This window comes from Salvia miltiorrhiza, chromosome 6 (genome assembly GCF_028751815.1).
Source record: "Salvia miltiorrhiza cultivar Shanhuang (shh) chromosome 6, IMPLAD_Smil_shh, whole genome shotgun sequence".
Lineage (NCBI taxonomy): Eukaryota > Viridiplantae > Streptophyta > Magnoliopsida > Lamiales > Lamiaceae > Salvia > Salvia miltiorrhiza.
The window spans coordinates 5,317,055-5,336,037 of NC_080392.1; the positions used below are offsets into that span (position 1 = coordinate 5,317,055).

The following is an 18,983-nucleotide window of genomic DNA, read 5'->3' on the forward strand; positions in this document are numbered from 1 at the left end:
TGCCTCGCGATTCAACCATGGATTCGCCGCGCCAGCACCCACCGCGAATCGCCGCGCCGTCGTCAACGGCCACTTTGACTCCGACGCTCTCAACACCGAGCCGGCCTCCGCCGTCGCCATCTGCCACCTCCATTTCCTCTTCCCCCTCCCCGCGATTTCGCGATCTACCTACGCCACCTCCATCGATAAATGTACCGCCCCCACCGCCATTCGCCGCGGCGGCACCAACCGCGATTCGCCACCCTTTCGTCCACGACCATGGTAAGTATTTTTTTTATTTGCCCATTTAACAAAAATAATTAACAAATTTTGGAAAGAGTTTTGGAAAGAATTTTAACATAATATAAGAGCACCCGCAGTGGGTGCCCCGATAGGGGGTCTCGAGTCGCCCACTGCAGCGTCGCCCAACTCGAGTGTGACTTGATCTATCAGGTCAAGCTTGATCTCATTTAAGTCGGGCGCGTGTTTTACACGCGCCCCTAATAAAATAAAAAAACTTAATTTTGAAATTTCGGCCAAAATAGCCGTTCTCCCCCTTTTCTCCTTTTTTAATTTCATGCATATTCTGTTACAATTTTTAATAGGTCACCTTTTTGTTTGTTTATTATTATTATTATTATTATTATTATTATTATTATTATTATTATTATTATTATTATTATTATTATTATTATTATTATTATTATTATTATTATTTCCTTTCTATAAATACTTCACCCTCATTTCTTTAAGATTTAAATTTTTAAAATTTATGTAATTTTTAGGATTTTAAAATTAATGCAATTTAAATTTGAAGTAAATTGTGTTATTTAAATTTGTGCAATTAAAATTAAATGAAAAATATAAAATCAAAACTAAAAAGATCAGGTCAACTATTATGTTATCCCACTGCAGTCTCCTTAACCCAATGTGGTCCCCTCTCTATCAGATCAGCTATCAGATCACCTCTAAAACCTAATCTAATCCCCATTTGTCGAGCAACCAAGATGTAAATATAGAATGGTTATGGTGAATTTTGGAAAGATTTTTAACAATGGAAACTTATAATCAAAATTTTTATTTATAAATTCCTTAGTACCGCATTGTGTTTTTACAAGCAACGCAAGGTGCCCTTCTTCTTCTTTTGCTGTGTTTCTGCGATTCACCTTTTTATTTCTATTTTTCAGATTTTTGGTTTAGATTTAGTGAATTAACTCTATGAGGGAGTAAGGGATTGCTTTACTTCCCTGATTTACCGTTGTGTTCTGTTAGATTTCTTGTGATTTTCTTGAAAGCTTTCTTTTGTTGGCTGACGGCTGTGTTCTGTATTGAGATATGAACTCTATATAAATGTAAGTAGTATTTATGGATAATTTTCAGAACAAACATGTTGAGTTTTATTTCTATTTTCCAGATTTTTGGTTTAGATTTAGTAAATTAACTCTATGAATGATTATTTGATTGCAATGATAATAAATAATTTAGTTGATAAGTATGCTATATTCGCTTTTCTTTTTTTCATAATAATATTGTTAATTTGATTTCTTATGGTTGGTATGCTATATTGCCATTCGTTTATTGGATTTGTTTTCTTATTTTGTTTGTTTTATGATACATCCGGAATATGCTTATAACAATAAAAGAAAAAGATTGATACTAAAATTATGTTCATTAAAACTCATCAATCTTGAAAGGGATGACTTTTTTTTATGTGTTTCTCTTATGATGATCGAGATGATCATCCTGTGAAAAAAGAGTTTGTAAGTGTTTTTAATACAAGCTTTATTTGCTTTTCTCAAGCTTCCTTTGATGTTTCCTTACTTATTTGATTGCTGCATTTTCACCTCAATGAAATTGTTTGGTATTTAAAACCTTGAATATGGTATTTACCCAACATAATTTATGTGGTTTTGTTTTATGGTTTCAGGAGAGAGTGCTGCATTTTCACCTCAATGAAATTGTTTGCTATGTCGCTCCTCCATCTCAAGCTTTTACTGCAGAAAAGTTTTTCATTTTTTAGTTTTAACAATTTCTCTGTTTTCCAAGATTCCTCACAACGTTGTTAATGTTGGGATCGGGTCGAAAAACGCAGCGGAAATAATTTTTTTTCGAAATTATAAATGAAATAACTATTATTTCATTCCAACGGCATTAACGACTTCACGTTAACATGATGAACGAGCGAGAATAGAATCTCATACCTTTTCGCTCTCCGGTTGATGTCGGGAATGGAAGCAATCGGTTGCTCGCAGGGATCCAAGCGTATCCCCTCTATCAAGTCCACACTTAGTGTTCGTGTCGAGTGAGAAGTTTTTCGCTAGCAAAACTGATCACTCTTGTGTTCAGGAGAAATCAGAAAACTCAGCAGAGAGAGACTGAGCGGCGAGAGCAGACAGAGAAGAGAATAAAAATGCAGAAGACGTTTTAATTTAAGGAAACGCGTTCCCCAAATTACAGCTGCAGATTAATTCCCTTAATTATGGAAATTATGGAAATTAAATCCTTCTGCGGTTATGTCTAGTGAACAGACGTCTTTTTATTTTCTTCTTCTCCAATCCGGAGAATATCCGGATATCTTATATCCGGATACAGTTATATATATCCATATATATATATATATATAATTCTGATTTTATTAGATTTAAAATTAATCTAATTAACTTTATCTCTAATTAAATTAATCCTATTAATTTAATATAGAATCAGACTTGTTAATCCGATTATATTCAATAAAACTAATTTAATTGAATATCTAAATTAACTCATTAATTTAGAACAAGTCTCAATTTAATTAATCGAATTAATTAATTGGATTTAACTATTTAAATCAATTCAATCTGACACGTTACACTAATTTGTGTGTGACCCTCTTAGGTTCACAACCAGCACCAGTAATAGGTTTGTAACACATTACAACTTAGTTAATTTATCTGATAAATTAATTCACTTGAAATTAACTATTTAATTTCAAGAGCCTATAAACCATGGGAACATCTAGCAAGTAGCATGGCTATCTAGCACTGTGTGAAATAGCGAGTAAACCTATTTTGATTATGAATCGTCATACACGTACAGTCCTTCTATCATCTAATTTCCCAATTGGATATTGAGTATGGAATTAAATCGAAAACTCAATATAACCCAATAATCATATTTTCAATTGAATTCAATAACTCTTTAATGAATCATAATTCATTATGCCCTGGCCAAGGTCTTCAAGTTATGAACAATGAAAACTATAGGAAATTCTCTTGTCTCACAAGTAATAGATTCTTTATTGACCACTCATTAATCTCCATATAAATTCATATTTCATCCAACATAAAATCTTTAGTGATTGACTAGCAATCAGAAAATATATCAAAATGAAATAGAACTAATACAAGATTACTATGGTGTCTCAAGTCAAAGGACTAATCGTATACTATCATAATATAGTAATTCTTATTTCGATAAAACAAATTCCATATAAGAATTTCTATCGGGTCAGTTCGGTGTACTTGTTCTCCAACAAGCACCCACATATATACACTTACGTCAACTACGTTAATGTTGATGAAACGCAACATTCTCATCTTATGAGTGTGTATCATATGTGCGAGCTAATTCCAACAATTCAATATCCTTTTCTTGAATAGTTATTTCACTCGGAACTATTTTAAGACCAAAGCTTTAAAGACATATTTCATAATCACCATCATATGCGTGATCATATCTTATAACTCTTTATGGTCTAAGGACTTCATCTAAATCGCATAAGTTATTAAAAACAAATACATTAGATAAGTAAATGCCTTTATTAATATAAATTCCAATGAGATTGAATTTACATATAAATAAAAATGACCAATCTAATTGGTGCGCCGGGTGTAACTCTTTCAATCTCCCACTCGCCCTAGCACCAATCACCCGCGTATCTTAGACCCATCTTCTCAAGATGTCCTTCGAATACCTTTTGTGACAACGGTTTAGTAAGTGGATCTGCTACATTTTCTGCTGAAGCAACTCGCTCCACAACGACATCACCTCTACCAATGATTTCTCGAATCAAGTGGTATCTTCGCATAATGTGTTTGGATCTTTGATGAGATCTTGGTTCTTTAGCTTGCGCAATAGCTCCATTGTTATCACAGTATATAGGTACTGGATCAACAACTGAAGGAACGACACCCAACTCTTGAATGAAATTCCTTATCCAAACAGCTTCTTTTGCAGCATCTGATGCAGCAATATATTCAGCTTCTGTGGTGGAATCAGCAACTGTTTCTTGTTTAGAACTTTTCCAACATATTGCTCCACCATTTAAAGTGAATATAAACCCTGACATAGACTTGGAGTCATCTTTATCAGACTGAAAACTAGAGTCGGTGAAACCTTCTAGTTTCAGTTCCCCACCTCCATAGATCAAAAATAAATCCTTAGTTCTTCTCAAGTACTTAAGGATTGATTTTACGACCTTCCAGTGCTCTTCGCCTGGATTAGACTGATATCTACTCGTGACACTCAGAGCATGTGCGACATCAGGTCTTGTACATAGCATAGCGTACATAATACTCCCTATTGCAGAAGCATAAGGTACACGTGTCATTTTTTCTCTCCCTTCAGGTGTCTGAGGAGACATAGCTTTAGTGAGAGAAACACCATGACTCATTGGCAAGAATCCACGTTTGGATTCTTCCATGCTAAACCTTTTTAACATTTTGTCTATGTACATGGACTGAGATAATCCAATCATCCTTCTCGATCTATCTTTATAGATCTTGATTCCAAGGATGAAAGATGCCTCTCCCAAGTCCTTCATGGAGAATTGTTTTGACAACCAAATCTTTGTTGATTGCATTACTCCTATATCATTCCCAATGATAAGGATGTCATCAACATAGAGCACAACAAACACCACCGAGCTCCCACTAGTTTTCTTATACACACATGGCTCTTCCAGATTCTTATGAAAACCAAACGTTTTGATTGTTTCATCGAATCGGATGTTCCAACTTCTTGAAGCTTGTTTGAGTCCATAGATAGATCTTTGGAGTTTACAAACCTTTTGTTCATACCCCTTAGATACATATCCTTCAGGCTGCACCATATAAATGTCTTCCTCAATGTTTCCATTAAGGAATGCAGTCTTCACATCCATTTGCCATATCTCATAGTCATAATATGCAGCTATGGCAAGTAGAATTCGAATGGACTTAAGCATCACCACTGGCGAAAAAGTTTCCTCATAATCAATTCCTTGCTTTTGAGTGTAACCTTTTGCGACCAGACGAGCTTTAAAGGTAGCCACATTTCCGTCTACTCCAAGCTTTCGCTTGAATATCCATTTGCATCCGATAGGAATTATTCCATTTGGTAAATCCACCAAGATCCATACCTCGTTAGAGTACATGGATTCCATTTCGGATTGCATAGCTTCTAGCCACTTATCCGAGTCAATATCTTTAATTGCCTCAGAAAAGGTCCTTGGATCATTATCCATAGGTTGTTCTTCCTCATCATTTTCCATCAATAAGTTCAACCTATCAGGCGGCCTCGAAACTCTTTTGGACTTTTCACGGGGCTGTGTATAAGAACATTCACCCTTTTCTGATTGAGTATTTTCTGCCACAACAGGAGTACTTTGTGATTCTTGAGTTTCATCAAGTTCTACAATCTTATTATTTCTGTTACACAGAAATTCTTCCTCAAGGAAAGTAGCATTTCTCGAAACAAACACCTTTTGTTCCGAGGGATCATAGAAATAATATCCAATAGACTCTTTTGGATATCCCACAAAATTACATAAGATGGATCGCATATCCAACTTATCTCCCATTAACTGCTTCACATAAGCAGTGCACCCCCATATCCTAAGATATTTGTAAGAAGGTGTTTTGCCAAACCATAATTCATACGGCGTTTTGGGTACAACTTTAGATGGCACTCTATTTAATAGATGTGTTGCAGTTTCTAAAGCATAACCCCAAAATGAAAGAGGTAATGTAGTGAATCCCATCATAGATCGCACCATGTCTAACAAGGTCCGATTCCGGCGCTCAGAAACTCCATTGAGTTGAGGAGTGCCAGGTGGCGTCCACTGTGAGAGAATCCCATTCTCTTTTAGATAATCAAGAAACACACCGCTTAAGTATTCACCTCATCGATCAGATCGAAGAATTTTAATACTAGAGCCAGTTTGTTTCTCCACTTCATGTCTGAATTCTTTGAACTTTTCAAATACTTCAGATTTGTGCCTTAAGAGGTACACATAACCATACCTAGAGTAGTCGTCGGTAAAAGTTACAAAATAGTGATAGTTCCCACGAGCACCCACACTTAGTGGTCCACAAACATCTGTATGGATCAAATCCAAAATATGTTGTGATCGTTCCACTTGTCCCACAAATGGTGATTTGGTCATCTTTCCTTTGAGACAAGATTCACAAGTTGCCAACCTTTCCTCGGTTGAAAAACCAAGCAATTGAGACAATTGATTCACCCTTCTCTCAGAAATATGACCCAATCTTGAGTGCCAAAGATCTATGGAACTACGATCATCTAATTTTCTTTTACTTTGTTGAACATGCAAAATAGGGTTTCGAGGCATAATAGTATAAAGACCATTAACCAATACACTAGAATAGATTAAAGAAGCATCTTTAAAGATAGAACATATTCCACCCTTTATTGAAAATTCATAACTTTCTCTATCCAAAACTGGAATAGAGACGATGTTCTTAATCAAACTAGGTACGTAAAAGCAATTGTTCAAAACAATCTCAAAACCACTATCAAGAGCTAAGTGAACAGTTCCTACAACTAAGGCAGCAACTCTTGCTCCATTGCCCATGCGTAGAACCGTCTCCCCTTTGCTCAACTTCTTAGTTTCCACCATCACCTGTAAATCATTACAAAGATGTGAGGAACAACCGGTATCCAATACCCACGAAGCATCGTTAACAGATAAGTTAACTTCAACATAGTACATACCTGAACATTTCAGGCTTGCAAGATATTCTTTGCAATTCCTCTTCCAATGACCAGGCTTGTTGCAGAAATGGCAAACATCTTTGGATTGAGAACTTTCCCCTTTCTTTTTCCCAACTCCACCCTGTGCCTTCAACTTGTTTGGTTTAGATGAACCTTTCATCTTCCCCTTCCACTTCCCCTTCCCCTTGTTAGTCTTGGCCTTGTGAGCTTTCGACGAGGAGGAGGAACCAACAAGAAGAACCGGCTTGTCCTTTTTCATAGTGGACTCCGCCGTCATAAGCATATTGACAAGTTCAGGAAGACTAGTAGTCATGCTATGCATAGTGAAGTTGACGACAAAAGTGTCAAATGATGGTGGCAAAGACTGCAACATGAGATCAGTTTGCAGTTCAGCTTCTATCTCGACTCCAAGAGATCCCAACCTTTCCATGAGAGCTATCATCTTCAGCCCATGAGTTTGGACTGAAGAGCCCTCAGTCATACGACATTGGAAAAGTTCCTTAGATATCGTATATCTTTGTTGTCTAACACTTTCTCCGTACAACCTTTGTAAACGGAGAAGGACCTCATAAGCCGAAGCCACACCTTCATTTTGCCTTTGAAGTTCATTTGACATCGATGCTAGCATGTAGCAACGAACCTGCAAATCGTCATCCACATGACTTTGGTACTTCGTAAGCACTGCTTCTTCAGCGTCATCAGCAGGTTTTTCAGGCATTGGGGCATCCAAGACATAAGCCTTCTTTTCGCAATTAAGAACAATTCTCAAATTGCGAACCCAATCAACATAGTTAGGACCGGTAAGTTTGTTTTGGTCAAGGATAGATGTTAATGGATTTTTCGACATTGTGCAGACAATCTACAAGTAAGATGCAGAAAATTAGCAGATGATGAAAAATATATTCAATTAATATAAGGTCTTTAATTATTAATTGTCTCCCACTATTTTATTCAAATTCCATAACCCCAAATGAAATTCGGGAAATCAAATTTCCTAGAGGGAATTGAAGCCCAACAAAATATATTCCATACCTCAATTCTATGAGCCCATGAAATACTTTTATCGGTAGTCAACTCTTTGACAATTATATATCTATATAACCTTCAATATTATTTTACCTCACCTTTCCTATACACCTCAATTTTATGAGCCCATATAGTACTAAGTGTCAAGTTATACCCATCAAACATTCATGTAAATAAAGCATCAATGCGTTCCACGACTCATGGACAACGTAGTGATAAATTATTCCATGAGTATCTATATACTTAGTGAAAATCACAGCTTTCCATCACCAAACCACTCCATGACTCATGGCAAGTGATATAGTGTGGTAGCATCTCATGATTTTACTTTTGATGGTAGGCTTGGAACGATGAATCCAATTCAACTTGTCCAACTTAACTTGAAATATAACTTAAGTTTCAAAAACTTGGGGATTTAAATTTCAAGACCTCATCGAAACCTATTAACTAGGTGGGTTATATTAATGCAAACATCATCACATGATTCGCGCAAATAAGCATTAAAAATATACTAGCAAACATGCTAAATATATAAAGCGATGGGATGATCATAGCCGTTCCTAAGCGACCCGTTTCGAGCCAAAAACGGGTCAAAGGACAATCTAAGGGATTTTAAAATGAAAGACCTATCTATTACATCATATGTAATCCCATACATATATGGGCCTTGAGCTCCTCTTATTTCTTCGCCACGAACGTCCTCCAAAAATACAATGAAAAATAAAAACCTCACTTTCTATTCTACACTCATTGCATAAATGAAAAACGATTACATAGAAAGGAATAAGAGGCTCACAGTCCCCATTTTAAAACCCAAAGCATAAAACAAATAAAACCATCACATGGGTATCGGCTCATGATCATCCCCAAATAAATCATGCTAACATTCATCACATGATATAAAGCATAATAAATTTACCAAGTGGATTTAATGATTTATTTCATTATTCAAAGCATGAAGTTTTGATTTTGCATAAAACAATTTTATCACATTGTTAGAATTAACTATTAACTCTAAAATGCCAAAATCACGAGTCGCATCGGCATGCCGTGAGAGCTACTGTGCACGCCGAGCCGCAACAACAGTTGCACACGACGCACACAGCAGCACGCACGCACACAGGCTGCACAACACAGCAGCCTTCGTTGAGGCATTTCGCCGAACAGGTGGCGGGCGAGCCAGAAACGCAGCAGCGCATCAGCAAGCCCGCACCACCTGTGCGAACTGCACAACAGCAGCATGCTTATGGCATTGTGGAGCCTAGGCTGCTCACAAAACAGCCCAAAACTCAGCACCATTCAGCCCCAAACTCGCGTGCTCCATTGCCCTAGCGAGTTTGAGCGAAACCGAGACAAATCTCGATTCCTATAGGCTACACAAGTGACATGGTGCATGTTAAGGCATTCCTCAATGCCCATACTGGCAATGGCGTCGCACGCCGTGACCAGCCATGGCAATTTCGTGCCCAAACATCACCATTCAGTTTACGCCAATAAGGTGTTCGATAAAATGCCACAGTCAAGTTTTCATTAAAAACCATGCGAATTTTCAGATTTCCTTCATACTCTTTGAATAACAAAATAAACTCAAGCATAATCAACAATTAAATCATGCCAACAACGAACCAAAAACATCACGTTAACGTGAAACCGGGCTCTGATACCACTGTTGGGATCGGGTCGAAAAACGCAGCGGAAATAATTTTTTTTCGAAATTATAAATGAAATAACTATTATTTCATTCCAACGGCATTAACGACTTCACGTTAACATGATGAACGAGCGAGAATAGAATCTCATACCTTTTCGCTCTCCGGTTGATGTCGGGAATGGAAGCAATCGGTTGCTCGCAGGGATCCAAGCGTATCCCCTCTATCAAGTCCACACTTAGTGTTCGTGTCGAGTGAGAAGTTTTTCGCTAGCAAAACTGATCACTCTTGTGTTCAGGAGAAATCAGAAAACTCAGCAGAGAGAGACTGAGCGGCGAGAGCAGACAGAGAAGAGAATAAAAATGCAGAAGACGTTTTAATTTAAGGAAACGCGTTCCCCAAATTACAGCTGCAGATTAATTCCCTTAATTATGGAAATTATGGAAATTAAATCCTTCTGCGGTTATGTCTAGTGAACAGACGTCTTTTTATTTTCTTCTTCTCCAATCCGGAGAATATCCGGATATCTTATATCCGGATACAGTTATATATATCCATATATATATATATATATAATTCTGATTTTATTAGATTTAAAATTAATCTAATTAACTTTATCTCTAATTAAATTAATCCTATTAATTTAATATAGAATCAGACTTGTTAATCCGATTATATTCAATAAAACTAATTTAATTGAATATCTAAATTAACTCATTAATTTAGAACAAGTCTCAATTTAATTAATCGAATTAATTAATTGGATTTAACTATTTAAATCAATTCAATCTGACACGTTACACTAATTTGTGTGTGACCCTCTTAGGTTCACAACCAGCACCAGTAATAGGTTTGTAACACATTACAACTTAGTTAATTTATCTGATAAATTAATTCACTTGAAATTAACTATTTAATTTCAAGAGCCTATAAACCATGGGAACATCTAGCAAGTAGCATGGCTATCTAGCACTGTGTGAAATAGCGAGTAAACCTATTTTGATTATGAATCGTCATACACGTACAGTCCTTCTATCATCTAATTTCCCAATTGGATATTGAGTATGGAATTAAATCGAAAACTCAATATAACCCAATAATCATATTTTCAATTGAATTCAATAACTCTTTAATGAATCATAATTCATTATGCCCTGGCCAAGGTCTTCAAGTTATGAACAATGAAAACTATAGGAAATTCTCTTGTCTCACAAGTAATAGATTCTTTATTGACCACTCATTAATCTCCATATAAATTCATATTTCATCCAACATAAAATCTTTAGTGATTGACTAGCAATCAGAAAATATATCAAAATGAAATAGAACTAATACAAGATTACTATGGTGTCTCAAGTCAAAGGACTAATCGTATACTATCATAATATAGTAATTCTTATTTCGATAAAACAAATTCCATATAAGAATTTCTATCGGGTCAGTTCGGTGTACTTGTTCTCCAACAAGCACCCACATATATACACTTACGTCAACTACGTTAATGTTGATGAAACGCAACATTCTCATCTTATGAGTGTGTATCATATGTGCGAGCTAATTCCAACAATTCAATATCCTTTTCTTGAATAGTTATTTCACTCGGAACTATTTTAAGACCAAAGCTTTAAAGACATATTTCATAATCACCATCATATGCGTGATCATATCTTATAACTCTTTATGGTCTAAGGACTTCATCTAAATCGCATAAGTTATTAAAAACAAATACATTAGATAAGTAAATGCCTTTATTAATATAAATTCCAATGAGATTGAATTTACATATAAATAAAAATGACCAATCTAATTGGTGCGCCGGGTGTAACTCTTTCAGTTAAAAGGCGGTGAGATGTTCAAGAGAGGCGTGGAGATGCCGGAGGAACAAAGGCCATCTAGAAGATTTTTGGATACTTCGACAACTTTTTTCCTGCTCAAATCTATGGAGGTATTTCATTTTCTTTTTCCAATTAAACTTGTAACGATCAATTTAAATGACTTCTTCATGTTCCATCCGATGTTCAATCCTACACTCGCCACGTTCATATTTTGTACAATTTACAAAGCTATTTTCTCTATATAATAGATTCAATTTTTGTGTTGGGAAAGCAAAGCTGTTTGTTGATTAGCTGTTTCTTTTGTGAACAGTGCCGTAGCTCGTGGATAGCTTCTCCTTTCATTTATGAGGAGAGGGAGAACTTATTTTTGAAGGAAATAAGTGACATTTAGTGAAATATGTGTTTTTGGTGCCAAGGCAATGATGGGTTTCTTTGTCTTTTAATTCCAACGTGGTGTAGCTTATCCACTCTTAGTGAAACCTTCTATCTCAATGTCACTTGAGAGAAAAGAAGATGCAAAAGTCTGAACTAGAATCCTACCCATTTGGTGACCAGAAATTAAATTAGAATTTGGAATGAGATTGTAATATTGTCCTATTTACTTTAAACTTTAGGTACTTGTAATTGATTTGCAAGTCTGTTCATGTTTGGACTCATGTCCGTTTTTTAATACTGAAAATCCCTTTGAGGTGCTCAACACTTTCTCTTCTCATAGCTGCATAATACGCTTGGTGGCTTTCTTGAACATAGATCTAGGATTACTTTGTTTTAATCATGTCAAAGTCTGAATGTAGCACCTTCAACTTTTCAGGAAGCTAAATGCATTGAGCATTTGTCGAATCCATTTGGTGAAAAGAAACCAAACTGGTGATGAGAATTCTTGATTTTTGCTAAATAAAAAGTTTTGATATAAATGCTAGAAATAGAAGACATTGATCAATATTAAATGCCATATTTTTTCTATTTTGATATTTATATTATTTATTATTAATAATAGCTTTATAGTGTTCAATTTTTACAGAGACAAATAAATAAGTATCGTAACAATTTTTATTTTAAATAGGTTTAGATAATTAATAAAATTTGGAATGACTGCATGTATACATTATAGATATGTCCGGACATCAATCGACATACTTATGTGGAACATTTTAACTTTTAAGTCTTTTGTTATTTACTCCATCCGTCCACAAATAGTGTGCAGTGGAGTGGAGCGCACGCGTTTTGATAAACAAGTTGAAAGATGTGATGTTAGTGTTGTTAAAAGGTAGTATTGGGTCCACCAAATTATAAAAGCACATGGTGGATATTTTGTGAATATTGAGTGTGAATGAGGTTTGAAATATGAAGGAGAATTCAAAAAAAAGGAAAACACACAATCTTTGTGGACGGACGAAAATAGTAATAAACACACAATCTTTATGGACGGAGAGAGTATATTATTTAGCCACGAGTATACACATTCTAACTGATTATAAACATTTATTACTCCCTCCGTCCCATTAAAGTTGGCCACATTTCCTTTTTGGGCGTCCCACTAAAGTTGGCTACTTTCCTTTTTGGGTAAAAATTACACCAAATTAAACTCTATAATTAAGTCAACTAATCTACACCTAATTAAACCTATCTTCTAATTAAATCTAAATCATCATTATTTAAAAACACACACACAAAACACACACTAACACACGCACTGACGCACACAGCCACCCCACCTCCCCCCAGCGCCCCACCCCCTTCTCTCTTCTTCTCCGGCGGGTGCCACCCCCATGGTCGCCGCCGCCTCCTCTCGCCCCTCCGGCCGCCGTCGTCGTGGTCTTCGCCGCGACCACCGCCGACCCTTTCCCTCTCCCTGGCCTCTGCTCTCTCCCTCTCGCCCCACCTCGCCACCCCCATGGCCGCCGGCGCCTAGATCTGAGGTGGTGTGGTTGACCGGCGGCAAGGCAGCCGTCGACCGGCCTCCATCTCCCAGACACTTCCGCCGCTTAACAACACAAACCAGATCTCACTCTCTCTCAGCCAAGTTCAGATCGGAAATCGGCCCCTCCCCTCTTCTCATCCGGCCGCCGCGAACCGCCACCGGGTGCCGCCACCCTCGTCTCCCTCGAATTCCTCTCTTTCTGCTCAACCACCTGCACACAGCGGCGGCACTGCTCCCTCCATAGACAAGGGCCGCGAATGGAGGATCTAGGGCTCGGCGGCGGCGGTCTTCCGAGCGATTCTGGCTCGTTTCTTTGAAAATCTCTCAGATCTTCTTCTACCTAAGAAAGTCTCTAAGATCTTTCTTTGAATCTATGGTTCAGATCTGGTTGGCGGCGGTGGTGGTTGTTGGCGACGGTGGTGGTGGTGATTTCTGGTTTTTGAGTGGATTTTGAATTGTTTCTTGGATTGGGAGGGAGACGAGGGGGACAGAGGGAGATGAGGGTGGCGACGACTTCGCTGGAGGAGGGGGTGACTGACGCCGGCGACTTCGTCGGAGGAGGGGGTGACTGATGCCGGCGACTTCGCCGGAGGTGGGTGGCAGTGGATGAAGAAGAAAGTGAAAGGAGGAAGAAATTATTTTAATTAACTCAATAATTTTAATGGGCCCCACTCAATTAAAACATAACACTCCATTTCTTAATCTCCGTGCCGAAACAAATGTAGCCAACTTTAGCGGGACGGAGGGAGTATTATTTAGCAATAAAATTATTTTTTTTAAAATGGGTTTGAAAATCGATAGATGTAACACCTCGTTCTTTTCCTACTAAGTTTAGAATTTATTTTGAACTTAGATTATGAGATAATTCACACCGAATACAGAAAATGAATTTATTTTAATTCCAATAAAAATGATTTACAAAATATATTTATAAATTTTAGTTATTTAAATTTTATGCATTTCATATTTATTTGAATTGGGCATTTAGCGAGAAGAAATATTACAGTTTCAATAAATCAATCCTGAAGAATTTTATTTGTCAAATCTCTTCTTCACCTCACACTCACTCGACTTCCCATCAAGAATAGGCATAAGCATACTCTTTCCTTTAGCCTTATCAGGTCCTCAACAACTCCTCTACAAATCCAAAGTTACTTGAGCAAATTCTCTTGTTATCATTCTACTAAGATCAAACTCATAATCTCCCCTTGCCCATCTTACTCTCTCGGCTAGAGTTGTCAACTGGGCTGGGCCAGCCCGGCCCGGCCCAGGCCCGGTTGAGCCCGTAAGGAGTTAGGCCCAGCCCAGCCCAAGCCCACATTTGAAATGGGCCGGTCCTGGGCCGGGCTTTTTATAAAATATCGAACCCAGCCCGATTCAGGACCACATGTCTAGTGGGCTTGGGCCTCAAATGGGCCGGGCCTCACATGGGCTTATGCTGGGTCGAGTATGATGGGCTTATACTGGGTTGTACTTCGAATGAGCTTCAGTTGGGTACGAATGAGTTTTCAATTTTAGATTGTTTTAAATTTGTAATTATTATCTTTAAATTATTTTGAGCTTATTTATATATTTGACAAATGGTCCTTGGGCTTTAAATAGGTTTAATATTTTATTGGGTTTAATATTTTAGTATTGCTAAATTGTGTAGGGAATTGAATATTGAATAAGAGGAATAAATATATAAATAATATTTAACCTAAATTATTGGGCTTGGACCGGTCCTGGGCTGGGCCTGGTCCTGGTCCTGGGCCGGGCTTGGGCTGGGCTTCTAACGATCCTGGTCCTGGGCCGGGCTTGGGTTTGATAAATAGCCCAAATGGAGCCCATTTCAAAGGGCTGGCCCGGCCCAACTAACCCATTCGATCAAGTGGGCTGGTCCTGGGCCGGCCCATACCGGGCTTGGGCCGGTTCGGGCTGGGCCGGCTCGGCCCAGTTGACAACTCTACTCTCGGCCACACCAACCAGATCAAGAAAAGCATGATCTCTTCTTCTATACTTGTTTGTATTGTTGGAAATTGGTTGTGAGTAACCAATGTTTGATAATTTTTCGAGTACCGAAAACATTTAATTTAGCAGAATTAAATGAGACAGGATCGATCTACGTTCCGAGTAGATGATCGTAGTATATTTATTTACTCAAAACCGATTTTCGGTGAGTGAGAAATAATTATTTAAAGTTGGGTACTTGAAATATGGAGTTGTGGAAAGAGATAAGCATTAAAAAGATGTTAATGCCTATGCCACATTATTCTGTGGATGATAATTAAGACATTATATAAGCTATTACATCAGTGCATGTAATAAAAGAGATGTGCACAAGTGATAGGTTGCAAAGCCCACACGCGCGCGGCGCCGCTGCTCGCTCGGCCCCGCTGCTCGCTCGGCCCCGGTCCCCGACCTCGGCCGTGAACTTGGATCTTAGAAATTGGTTCTTGGGTTTGTATTTGGGCCCTACCCTTAGCTCCCAAAGGACCAACGATTTCTCGGTCCAAAGAACGAGGCCCAATCGTTTGGGCCCACACGTGCACAAGGGACTCGACCCGACGGGAGGACCCGTTGGTCTCCCAACTAGAAGCTTCCACACCTCCATAACTCCCGTCATTATTGAACGTCATTATTGGACGTGAGGGAGTTACAACGTAACTGCCGCTATTACTGCCGTCATTATTGGACGGGAGGAAGTTACAACGTAACTGCAACGTAACTGCCGTCATTACTGCCGTCATTATTGGACGGGTGAGGGTTACTTGGTAACTGCCGTCATTATTAGACGGGATCCTCCATAAGTGGACTGTGCCTATAAATAGGACAGCCACTCCATGCATCCAAAAACACAAAAATCTGCATTCTAGCATCCACATACTCTCTGCACTCATATAGTCCTGGAGCTCTGTTCTCGCCTCGTTTAAGTTCGCCGGAGCTCGTTGGTCTGCGGTGCTGCTACCTACGAGACGAAGCCGTTTTATCTTTGGGGACGTGATAGCACTCATATTTCGATGGTTTTTAATGTTCATATGATGTTAATTTTATAGGAAATTGAGTGTTGGATGATTGTTTTGTGCTTAATTTGCTTTATCTTGTGAAACATGATTCTTACTCGAACTTTGAAGGAATTTGCAGATTTATTGAGTTCGAATTTGGAACAATGTCCTGAAATAGAAGTTGTAGATCATCTCGATACGAGTTCGTGAGCGCAAACGGATCGCAAATCCAAGTTCGGGCGAGGAAGATATGGCCAAAACAAGAAAGTCGCGCGCAGCAGTCAGAATCCGGCGGTCAAACACCGTTGACCACCGCCCGAAGAAGGATTTCCGGCGACCTGACCGGCGACCGCCGCCTGGGTCGCCGGATATTCTGGAACGTTGGAAAAGATGCGGCGATCGCCGCCAGATGAAGGATTTTTGTGCTTGAGCCAATGATCGCCGGATGGGTCGCCGGGCAGGTCGCCGGCTACCCGGATTTTTCAGTTTTGCGCATTTTTGGAGTTCTTCTGGGTTTCAAACTCTGTATTTTGCCCTGGTACTATAAATAGGTCTTCTTTTGACCTATCTAGGGTTCCCAGCTTTAGTTTTTCAGTTTCCAACTTTCATATTTCAGTTTTATAGCTTTAGAACTTTTTAGCTTTCCAGTTTTCAAGGCTTGGATCAAGATTGAAGATTCAAGCCGCTACAGTCGTTTCAATTCGGTTTTTATACAATTTGTTTTTACAATTGCGTTTAATTTAATTATGTTTATGCTTGATTTTATTATGTCTGGCTAGTCTTTTAATCTGAACCTAGGGTTTGTATATAGCTGATTGATTATGTGTTTTTGATTTATTGATATCAATTTGCCCTCCAACTTGTGATTCATGATTCCTGGTGCTTAATCTCTTGTGAATTATCTGATCAATGATTTACATGTCTAGCTGTTCAGTTTGAGTCTTGAATGCGATAATTGTTCAGCCGATTCAGGAATGCATGATATAGTGTTAGCCTTGAGTCTTGAATGCGATAGGTGAAGCTATAGGAAGCTATTCTTTATGTGCTATTGGGAGTTAATTAATTCCTTGGAGTCTTGAATGTGAAAAGGGATTAATTAATCTACGTTCATAGGTGGTCGTTAGAGACGCTTGTGGATAATATAGTGATCTTTCATCAGGGTTGGATTAAAATTGGTAATTGAATCAATAGGTTGAATGCATGTAGTTGATTGGTGAAAATACATCCCTAGGGTCAGAGTTTTCCATATTTGAATTTATCTACGTATTTTTATTAGTTTCTATTTGCGTTTTAATTTACGTCAACCAATCTCTACCTTTCGTTGCCTGAAAATTACTATAGTTTAATTAGGATTACTTAGAGTAATTCGTTATAATAGTCCCTGTGGATACGATACTCGGTTACTGATTTTGTGCTGCAATTGCACCGTGTTAGTTGCGGTAATTTGTTGCTAATAATTTAGTGATCAACTTTTTGGCGCCGTTGCCGGGGACTATTTAGAATTAACTTTAATATTTCTGATTAGACTTAAGCATTATTTCAGGCGTTATAAGTTTTAATTTTATTTTTTTTAGTTTTTAAATTTCTGTTTTTGTTTGTTGTCTCAGGCGTGCATGATCACGAGATCCAAAGGAAAGGAACATCTAGTGCCTTTGAACTTGGAAATCGAAAAGCAGTACAAAAGAGACAACCGCAAAAAGAAGAAGCAAGCAATGGCAGAGCAACAGAATAACATGGACCTTGAAACTCTTGTGCGAGCCGTGACACACCTTCAGAGGCAGCTAGACGAAGAGAGAGAGCGCAACCGGACTCCTCCACCAGAGCCACCACTGAATCACATGTATCAGCCTCGGGTTGATCAATTTCAAGGAGGCAGATGGGGACCAACTGTGCAGGCTACCACGTTCGAGCTGAAGCCGGGATTGATAAACATGGTGCAAGCTGAACAATTTAGTGGAATGGCTTCCGAAAACCCGCATGCTCACATTACTCAGTTTCTAGATATCTGCGACACTATTAAGCAGAATGGAGTGCCACCGGATGCCATCAGAATGAAGATGTTTGGATTCTCTCTCAGGGACAGAGCGAAGGAGTGGTTCAAGAGTTTGGACAGAGGTGCTATTACTGGATGGGAGGATTTGTGTAGAGCTTTCCTGGCAAAATACTTTCCTGCTTCTAAAGCTCAGAAAATCATTGCGGAGATTTCTCACTTTTCCCAGCTAGGAGATGAGACCATTCATGATGCCTGGGAAAGATTTCGTGAGCTGCTCAGGAACTGTCCACAACATGGTTTCACGGAGGATCAGCAAATCATTCACTTTTATAATGGTTTGACTGGTCTAACAAAAAGTATGGTGGATGCTACAGCAGGTGGATGTCTTCTCCATAGAAATACAAGGGAGGCTTATCGTGTGATAGAAGAGATGGCCTCCAATAGTTATCAATGGCCGAATGACAGAAATTCTACGAGAAGAATTGCAGCTGTGAATGAGGAGAGAGATGATTTTAAGGAGAAATATGAAGCTCTTCAAAAGCAGTATGAGTTGGAGAGAAAGACACTGCTAGCTAAAATTCCTCAGCAGCCGAGTTTACCTGATGTGTCGCAGTTGGAAGATGC

General features: G+C 38.4%; 1 long non-coding RNA gene and 1 other non-coding gene across 2 annotated transcripts; one reads left to right on the forward strand and one right to left on the reverse strand.

Moving 5' to 3' along the window:
* Positions 1 to 11,459: 11,459 nt before the first annotated feature.
* On the forward strand, positions 11,460 to 12,158 carry LOC130988167 (uncharacterized). Its single transcript, XR_009089997.1, has 2 exons — positions 11,460 to 11,571; positions 11,772 to 12,158. It is a non-coding gene; the product is annotated as an uncharacterized LOC130988167 (long non-coding RNA).
* Positions 12,159 to 18,552: 6,394 nt separating this feature from the next.
* On the reverse strand, positions 18,553 to 18,659 carry LOC130991113 (small nucleolar RNA R71). Its single transcript, XR_009091076.1, has one exon. It is a non-coding gene; the product is annotated as a small nucleolar RNA R71 (small nucleolar RNA).
* Between the last annotated feature and the right edge of the window lie 324 nt (positions 18,660 to 18,983).